General features: G+C 40.9%; 1 long non-coding RNA gene across 1 annotated transcript; it reads right to left on the bottom strand.

Annotated features, from left to right (window-relative positions):
• Window positions 1-2,023: 2,023 nt before the first annotated feature.
• LOC140358545 (uncharacterized) lies at window positions 2,024-8,917 on the bottom strand. Its single transcript, XR_011926714.1, has 3 exons — window positions 8,838-8,917; window positions 7,749-7,770; window positions 2,024-2,295 (listed from the first exon to the last, which is right to left on the bottom strand). It is a non-coding gene; the product is annotated as an uncharacterized lncRNA (long non-coding RNA).
• Window positions 8,918-9,848: the final 931 nt, after the last annotated feature.

Here is a 9,848-nt window from a genome sequence, read left to right as displayed (position 1 = left end):
ACTTGACTGGACAGTCAAATGTGAAAGAAAAAGTCTGATGCATGTCTTTTTTGTGGAGGAAATCTAAAGCATTTGCCTAAACATACGTTGGCTCTAACTGCTTCTTAAAGGCATCTAAATATAGCTCTGTCAAGATACCAGGAAAGTAAATATTAAGGGCTGTGGCGGAAAAGAGTGTTTATGTTTACATACCAAACAGACAAGGGCTAATGGGTGTAGTACAACCGTGTTAGATTTGCCATGCATAAGGGCCAATGTGGTGTTTTGGAGTGTACTACAGAACTGACCTAAATCCATGTTAAATGAATACACCAAAGCGTAATTAAACGCTTGCCTATCAGTTCCCAGTTTGTCCCTCAGTCTACCAGTGCCATCAGACATTTAAAAGAGGCACAGAGGCAGAAGAGCGGTACACGTCTGCCAGAGAGGGGCGGAGAGAACAGCAGCTTTTACTGTAAGTCATGACTCACTTCAGCCCACACAACTGGACCTCTGCCACTCATACTCTGTGCTCCTTTTCTTCCATTAGTTCCCTCGTCTTTAGTCTTCCTATCTGCACCAGGTCAAGTCCGTGAAATGCAACTAATCCAACCGCGATTATCATAGAGCTCCTAAACAGGAAAGAGGCCTCAAGCTGAAAAATGTGCAATTTGCAATTTACAATAAGGATGAACAAAGTCATAACTGTAGTGTCAGACTGAAGGAGCAGGTGGGAAGGTTATTTTTTTTTTCTTCCGGTTGCCTTTGCGGCTAGTTCAGTGGTTGGTGAAGGTGCTACCGTGGCACAGTCCCAGAGGGCAGAGCATGGCCTGGTTTTGACAGCTGTGTGTTGCTGCTCTCTGGGTGGGTTACATGACTGAGCAAAGGGCTGACTGTGGCTGAACTCCAGAGGTATGCACCTGCCATCGTCGCTGCTCTGGGGTAAAGTTGGGACACTGATGGGGGTCAACAGGGGGAGTTCTGCACCTCAGAGAAACATTGAACGTAACAGCACTGGTAACAAGAAGCATTATTATGTGCAGTAGATGTAGAACCAAATAGTGTTTATAGCAGCTAATCAGTTTTTGAGGTTTGTTGCCTCATGGCAGTGAAAATACAGTGGGCGAGAGCTGGACCACGAATAAAATAGGAGTTATATTCATAGCAGCATGACACTAAATGCTTGTACTAAAAAAGTGATTAGTCTAAAGACAGAAGCAGAACACAGTCATAAATTCAGGCTTGTAAACGCTTCTTTTTAAAGAGTGCTCCATCAGAAATCAAATAAATCAAGGACTTAAGCTGGACTTAACGGTGCAGTCACACTTGCACATTGCCCACATCAAAATTGGGACTTGACCAGGACTAACTACAAAACTAAATCTGTACAAGATCAGGACTAAACAAAGTGCAACAAAGACCAAACCAAGCCCACCATTAGGACTAAAAATAGGCTCAATTTGGGACTAAAATTGAAGTGTAGCCATTAGGACATATCAGTATACCTTCCATTGATATTAGCCAATGCCACGATCGCCTCTCAACGCTCCATGATAAAGCTGAGAGAATAGACAGTATGTAAACTTTACACTAGAGCTGAGAGCTGAGCAGATGAAGCTCAATTACTTTAATCAGCTTTCAGAGTCTAATCAGCCTGTTAAGATAAGCAAAGAAGTGCCTTCAAGCTACGAAGATACTTGAAATGAACGCTTTTATGAATGAACAATGAAAATGTGCATACTAATACATTGTGTGAAAGTATAACGCCTTAGATGTCAAGCGTGGAGGCGTCCAATGAGGACATACAAGTGACAGGTCACTAGCACTAAGTCAGGATCAGCTGGGCTCACACAGCCAGCCAATGAGAGGCAGTATGGGACACAAAGAGCACAAATGACTTTAGTATGCTCCATTGCATACCAAAATGAGGCTACAAAAACCTTTAATTCAAACAAAACCTGCATAAAAAACAAACGCATTCAAGAAGCAGTAGGGGCTTGTGTCTGCGGAGTCCTCCATCATCAAAAACACTCTTAGAATAATGCAATTTAATGACACGTCCAATATAAAAACACAATAATTGATATGCACTACTGTACACCATAGTGGGTCAAATTACTGATACATTGCATAAACCTTTATATATAGCCTCAATTTAAATATAGTTCAAGGAAACGTGAAATCCTACATAGCCTGAACGTGAGTGAAAAAGACAATCTATGTGTGGCCTACATGAGTTTCAAAGAGCTGTGCTTTGCTGCTGGCCGCCATCTCCAGTGTGTGCAGTGGAGCAGTGAATAACTGGCACACATGCGTCTGGAACAAAAACAAAGAGTTATGTAATGCTGAGGCCCACTCTGGAGGGGAAAGCACATACAGTCGCACACATTTTGAAAATAAGCCGTCTTTCCTCTAGTTTTTTGAGCTACTGATGATGATGACGACGATGCTATGTGTAACAAGTTTATTGCTGGATCATGTGATTTGTTCAGGCCACAGTGCCGTCTAATGATCCGGATCTAGTTTCACTAATGTCTGGACCAGAATTCAGGGAAACACCTCTCACTGTGATTCTACAACAGTGCCAGTTATCGAATCACTCGCCGTTGCCTCGCCATCGTTATAATAATTATACCTAAAGGTACGTTTTTTTAAAAGGGTCTGTACAGTTACAACCCCGTACTGAGCTGGAACTGAAGGCATGGGGGAAGGGGGCCACAGACTGCAGCTGCGGCGACCAATCAGAGCACAGAGGCGACGTGCAGCATTGAGGGAAGCGTCACTGATAAAGAGAATGCCAGTCTCCTCCCTCTTGCTGCCTCTTCTGTGCTCACCGCCGAGAGCCAGCTCCAAATCCACTTACAATCACAAGGCCGTGGGACTGGGGTATGCAGCTAACTATGGGGGACCAAAAACAAAACGTAAATGCTACCACATTTATGATTTACACCTACATGTACACCTATTAACATGTGAATGCAGTTTAAAATAATATGGTTATTTTACTGCCAAAATTCAATAGCTTCTTTTGTATCTCAATTGCTATTAGATTTGCAGTTTACAATTTTTTTTTTACCTTGTCTAGGAGAATTTATATTTGAGAGCAGACTAAAATATGACCAGCTAAAGGAATACAAGAAGCACATGCACTTTCAGCGCATATTTGGATTAATGATGAAGCCCAGGTCTACCTAAAATCTATAGTGGTAAATTGCTTTTCTTAATGCATTGATTCTATTAGACTACATCACAAAGCAATAGCATTCACCAAAACTGATTTCTTTTTTTCTTCTCACACCAAACGGTCTTGGCGGCGGTAATAAAAAAAGACATCAAAATAGTTCTTGCTGACAGCCTGTTTGAAATCACACAATCTTGAGCAAAAGTGAGAAGACATGAGAATTCCCAGTTCATCACATATGCACATCAAGCAGCAGCCTTCAGGGTGTGTGCGCTCAAAAGACAACCGATTTTCTACTTAAAAGAAGATCCTAATTTTCCGAAAGAGGTGTGTAAGAGGGTCTCCATTCTTGTATATAATCACAGCCTGTGGTATTCAATGTCTGCTCTGCTTAGTTACACAGGATTATTATTGATTCATCATTCAGAGTTATTGATGAGATGAGGAAAAAACATCAGTGATATGTTAAATGCACACGACTTAAATTAAATACTGATACAATAAAAGGGAATCAAAACAATAGCAGATGCATTTAAGTTACATTCCCTTTACTGAAATGGTGATTTTAGATTATAATTAAAACAGAAGTTTACATTGTGATGTGATATTTGTAAAGTACGGTAAATTAATGATGGGCTTATGGTCAGATCATGTCTCGTGGCTGATGGAGGCTCAGGGACTAATGAGAGACAAGTGTGTCTGGGGTCTGCTGTCTCTCTGCCTCCTGTGGGCTTTAATATGTGAGCAGCCGCTAGCCTCACCAGAGACACCATTAAAAGGCTTAATTACAAGTGCATAACTATGACACTGTAGTTAAGAGGAAGGACCTGTTTTCATCTGTCACCATCACATAAAAGTGTTGAAAGTGTCTCACAGACGAGCACAAAACGCAAAGCTACAGAGGAGCTTTGAAGAGAGAGCAGAATTTTAAGATGATGTGCTGACTCCTAAAGTATGACCAATTCTAATCGAAGCAAACGAGCACCTAGCTGCTTTTAAATAATAGTAAATGTGAAGTGACGGATAAAAAGGTGGTGTTCTTCAGTATTAGAGGTGCTTTGGTTTGAATATACAGTGGCTGTCCAAAAAAAAAAAACATCGACACAGAAAAAAAGGGACTCACGCTCTAATATTTGGTAGGACCACCTTCAGCTTTGATTACAGCACACATTCGCTGTGGCATAGTTTCAATAAGCTTCTGCAATATTAAAATATTTCTTTCCATCCAGTGCTGCATTATTTTTCACCAGATGATCTTGTATTGATGATGAGAGCGTTACCGTTGCACAAAACCTTCTCCGGCTCATCCCAAAGACTCATTAGCACATTAGCACAAAAGCCACCTGACAGGGTTGGGCGATATTGACAAAAAATAATATCTCAATGTTTGTATCTTGTATCACAACAGGAATGTGTTAAAACGTCTTTAAACAAATTGGCTGAGGTTTAATGACGGGAAAGACAAATGTGAAATGTCTGTAAAATGAATTATCACTTTATACCCTTATTATTATACCTTATTTGAAAGTTTACAACATAACTTTCCCAGACGGAGGGGGACTTACAGTGAGTAAACGAGCTAAACTCTCACTTCATGGGATCTGGAAGACCTCCTGTGTGGTACCAGTGCACAAGACACGGTGTGCAAAAAACCTCAGCAGCATCGGGCCAGTGGCTCTCACGTCCCATCTGATGAAAATGGCGGTCCTGGACCACCTATGCTCCACCGTGAGCTCAGACATGTATCTGCTGCAGTTTGCATATCGGCCTGGCATGGGAGTGGAGGACGCCGTCATCTCCCTGCTGCTCTCTCTCTTTCACCTGGAGAAGCCTGGCAGCGCAGTGAGGTTTTTTGATCTCTCCAGTGCCTTCAACACCATCCAGCCGCTGCTCCTGAGGGACAAGCTGGAGACGGCTGGTGTGGACTATGACCTGGCAGAGTAGATCCTGGACTACCTCACAAACAGACAGTGTGGGGGCGCCCCAGGGCACCGTCTTTGCGCCCTTTCTCTTCACCCTCTTCACCTCAGACACAATACGGACAGCTGTGTCCTGCAGAAGTTCTGACGACTCCATGATCATCGGACTCGTCACGGGCGACGACAATGCGGAGTACAGAGGTGCAGGACTTTGTACCCTGGTATCAGCAGAATCACCTCCTCATCAACGCGGGAAGACCAAGGAGATGGTGGTGGACTTCCACAGACTGAACTCAACACAGACAGGAAGAGCCAGAGTCGACTCTAGCTCCTGAGGAGACTCAGGGCCACTCCTGAAGACCTTCTACGACTCTGTGGTGGCATCAGCTCCTGTACGGTGTGGCTTGCTGGAGCAGCAGCATCACAGAGAGGGAGAGGAAGAAGCCAAAGTCATCAAGAAGTCCAGCTCCGTCCTGGGCTGTGCTCTGAGGTGGGGGACAGAAGGGTCCTGGCTGAACTCACATCTATGCTGGACCACGAGTGTCGCCCCCTGCAGGACACTCTGTCCACTCTGGAGAGCAGCTTCAGTGACAGACTGATCCACCCTCGCTGAGTGAGGGAGAGGTTTTGCAGGGATTTCCTTCCTGCTGCTGTCAGACTTTACAACAAACACTGTTAGCCCTGAACATGTGTCATTTAGCTTTCATAATCATGTGTAATAAGGTCATGATCATAAGCAATACTGTGACATAATGTCAATCATCCCCGCGCCATATAATCCATACATCCATATAACAGCTGTATAATAAGAGTGATATTATAAAGATTATAAGAATTATTTCTATGTTATCCGTTTTTATCATTATACTTCTGGTCCTCATCTGTTTCTGAACCTAATCTGTGTTGCAACACTGACATTTCCCCATTGTGGGACAAATAAAAGTTATCTTATCTTATCATATCATTCACGATATAAGATACTTTTAAAAAATATTTCTCACACGTTACTCTAAGGCTCTACAATAGCCTCATATTTCTACGACTTCAAAGCATCTGTAGAGTACAACAACAATAATCCAAATGTATCAAGACACAAAACTCTATCAACACTTTTTGGCAATTGTGCCCAGACACCATCTGGCTATAGCTCTCAATGGAAATGAAAGTACTTTAGACGTCACATCAGCTGGAACGGCGCGTATGGCTCTACTCTACAGTTGAAGCTTGTTTGCTTTGGTCACATTATGCTGCAGGTTGTCGTTTTGGTGTGCATCACAAAAGTGGACCAGGAGAGTCATCCTGTAAAGGGCCCCTGAGCTGTGGCTGCAAGCAGGAAACCGGAGAGCACGCTCGCAGTTTCTCAGAGCTCCATCTCTTACAGCTGCGCTCACCGTCTCTTGTTTACCAAACCCTAAAGTCGAACCCAAAACACTGTGTTTTTAACAGCCCACCTGCTCACAATCCTAACACCAGCTCCAAGCCACCCATCCCCTCTCTTCCCACCTTCTGCTGCCTCCTCCAGAAGGCTCCCTGGTGGCCCCCGCAGCTAGCGCAGTGTTACAATGGAAGGTCTGATGAAGGCTGCTTTTTCACGCTTGTACTGGGCTCCTAATTACTTCCCTGTCTATAGTCTATTAGTCTCACGATCTGCCTTGCCTTGTCTTAACGATATTCAAGGGCACTGCCATTAGTCATACCTCCTCTTTGTATTGAATAAGAAAAAATGTTGGGTAATCATATCCAAAACTCATATTTAAATTCCAATTACACTAATTACATAAATGTGTGTCTGTGTGTGTTTTCTATGGGGTGTGTATCTGCACGTTTATGCGTCTGAACCTGGAAGATTGATGTGTCTGTGTCTTATAATGTAAATAGTGTAAATATTTCTAACTTCTATGTAAAATTCTTGCTTTTTTTTATTCCCCATTTCAGGATGACTAACAGCTGTCATGGGATGACAGATGACAAATAGCCTTTTGGCTAATTCTGGCATATTTACAGAAAGGTTTATTACTATGCACTGTCCCTGAAATAAATGCTTATATTTTAGGATGTTGCTGCACTTGTAGCAACAGCCAACAATAATGACAATGATGGATCAAAACTGCAGGTATTTGAAGTGCTATTTGCAAAAAGAAAACTATATTATAACCCTGGTGGTGCCTTGGTTACAACTTGCCATGGTCCAGTTACATTACAATGTTTCTTAAAGGTAAAAAAGATTTCAAATATAATCTTAGTGCAGACATGTTATGCTTTTGTCTGCTATATACAATACTTGTTATGTACTTCATTTGTACATTCATTTTTGGACATTTAAAATCGCCATATTGAGCCAAACCAACTTACTATGAATAAATAAACCTGCTGAGCTGTGGATTTTTGTTCTATACCTGCCAAAAAAGCTACAGGGCACTGTTGAAACGTACGTGTATCACCGGTTAATACAAAAATTTAACGTGTATGGGGAAAACAGGAATTTTCACAAAGGGTAAATGAGAAGGGGAAATGATTATGCATATAGTTAAAAGCTCATTCCATTGTAGTAATCAGAATTGGTCATTTCTATCCCCTCACAGGACCTAAGACCTTATGCCATCTGCCTGCTTGTGTCAAGGCATCGCTCCCAGACTTCTGAAGGCAAAGTAACAATAAAAAACACTCACCTTTGGTTATCTGTTCTGTGGCCTGCAAAAAAAGAGAGAAAAAACAACAAGTAAGTAATGAGGGATTACACCGACAAGTAAGTTGTTAAAAGTTTCTTAGCCCCTTTTTCCTTGCATCCATAAATCATCCCCTTGGCTCTCTTTATCTGTCTATATATTTACCAAAACAGCAAGTAAAGTAGCAACTATATTCAACACTGACTTAGGGCTGGGCAATATGATGATAAAACTCTAATTGTGATCTGATAATGACCCCAGTGATGATATGCCATTTTGGAGAGGTCATGACGTGATTCATTGCTTTCGTGTTTAGTCCTGCTCAAACAATTTTCCCCTGCCACACCTCCTATTGGTCAGCTCTTGCCATGCTGAGTGAGTGACAGGAGGATTTAACCAACAACAGTAAAGTATTGACTTGCAGAAGCAGCACATTGCTTTATTTACCTCTTTCCTTCAATATAAAATATACTACTACCTGCATACATTGACATAAATTTGAAATCTTGATTTTATCCTCAAGAAAATTATTAAATATATTAAATACAATACATTTATGGAAGTGTAGTATGAAAGTAATGCCATTGTCTTCAATTACACACTCCCTTTTGAGATGCTAAAATTGTTTTGTTCATTATACTGTACATTGTAACACAACTTGTTAATGGTTGATTACTGATATTGCATGAGCTCAAATAAACTAGACTGAACTAAAAAAGAAAAAAGAAAAAAAGGAACACAGCTTAAATTTAAATTTAAAATAAATTTTAAAATGTAATTTGAATAAAGAATCAACCACTACAATGCGACTTAGAAATAGCAGCATAATTACTTCCTGCGTAGCAACACAAGAAACTCTCAGCAGAGCAATCACAAGAAAGAAGCTTCTATTGCCCACAGAAAGGTTTAATGACCTGATTTATCCGAGCTGTTTCATGGTGTGAAAAGTCTGAAGGGATTTGCAGCAGGTGAGGGAGTCCTACTTGTGACGCTCATGGACCGGTGACTGTTTAACTACATCCACGATACAGGGCACAAGGGGCACAAGCCGGTGTTTAACCACAGTACCACACTAATAACACACTAACCAACCTTTGATGGAGCAGCTTCTTGCTTTTCTTCGTACCACGCGTACCACCAGCTATTCTTCTTCTCCTTCAATTCTTTTACCACACAGCTGTAAAAAAAAAAAAGCACATAGAGATAAAGTTATTAGAAGAGGGAAGATAATATATAGGACATCATAGTTGCCTAGTGTATCACAATTTTTTTCTTCTCATATTGATTGATCTCAATATTCAATTCGATTTCATTTTCTTTTTTCCAAGAAAATAAAAATGGCTTTCAGCATTGATTTCATGAACATATACAGTACAGCATCAGAATATATTGCAAATTGCAATCACAATTTCAGTTGGCGCAATTATTAACTTGCAAAGGCTGTAACTATTAAGGTAATAGAATGTACTCTGCAAAGACCAAATTCTACAGTCTTTTTTATAGACAAATCTTATTGTACTGGTAGTTATTGCAAATCTAATTGCAATCACAATACTTTTAATTGCTGCCATTTAGCACAAAAAATTGCAACATTTCTTCTTCTCCAAACCACGTTTTTATGATTTAAACCAAGCTGATTATTCACACTTGAAATGACTAAATCTCAAATTAATTTGGATTAATTGTCCAGCCTTAATTGAGTGAGAAAGAAAGATATAGGTTGCTACATTGCCTTCTTACAGAAAAAAACAATATTGCACATTTTGCCATAAGTATTCAAACTGCACAAACCAGCCGCATTTTCCTGTAGTACAACATACACAAAGAACATAGAACAAAGTTGTAAAAGCCATGGTAATGTACTTCACAAACAGTGGGTATTTTGTAGTCGATGATCCATATAATAAATGATAGTTGTCACAGGGGACGTAAGCGCTTCTCATTCACACCTAGAGCCAGCTCCTAAGAGGAAACATGTTTACACCAAGCCAAGCTGTACAGCCCCGGCCATTCCCTGTGGACCCAACTGCATGTCTATCATGTATTTACACACAAATGGCTGAGTTTTTAAGGCCAGGAAAAAGGTATTGTAGCAAACAACAT

This window comes from Eucyclogobius newberryi, unplaced genomic scaffold, assembly GCF_026437365.1.
Source record: "Eucyclogobius newberryi isolate DKJ021-1_F unplaced genomic scaffold, fEucNew1.0.hap1 SCAF_13, whole genome shotgun sequence".
Taxonomy (NCBI): domain Eukaryota; kingdom Metazoa; phylum Chordata; class Actinopteri; order Gobiiformes; family Gobiidae; genus Eucyclogobius; species Eucyclogobius newberryi.
The sequence above is the reverse complement of the archived record's forward strand: the minus strand, read 5'-3'. Positions and strand labels throughout refer to the sequence as shown.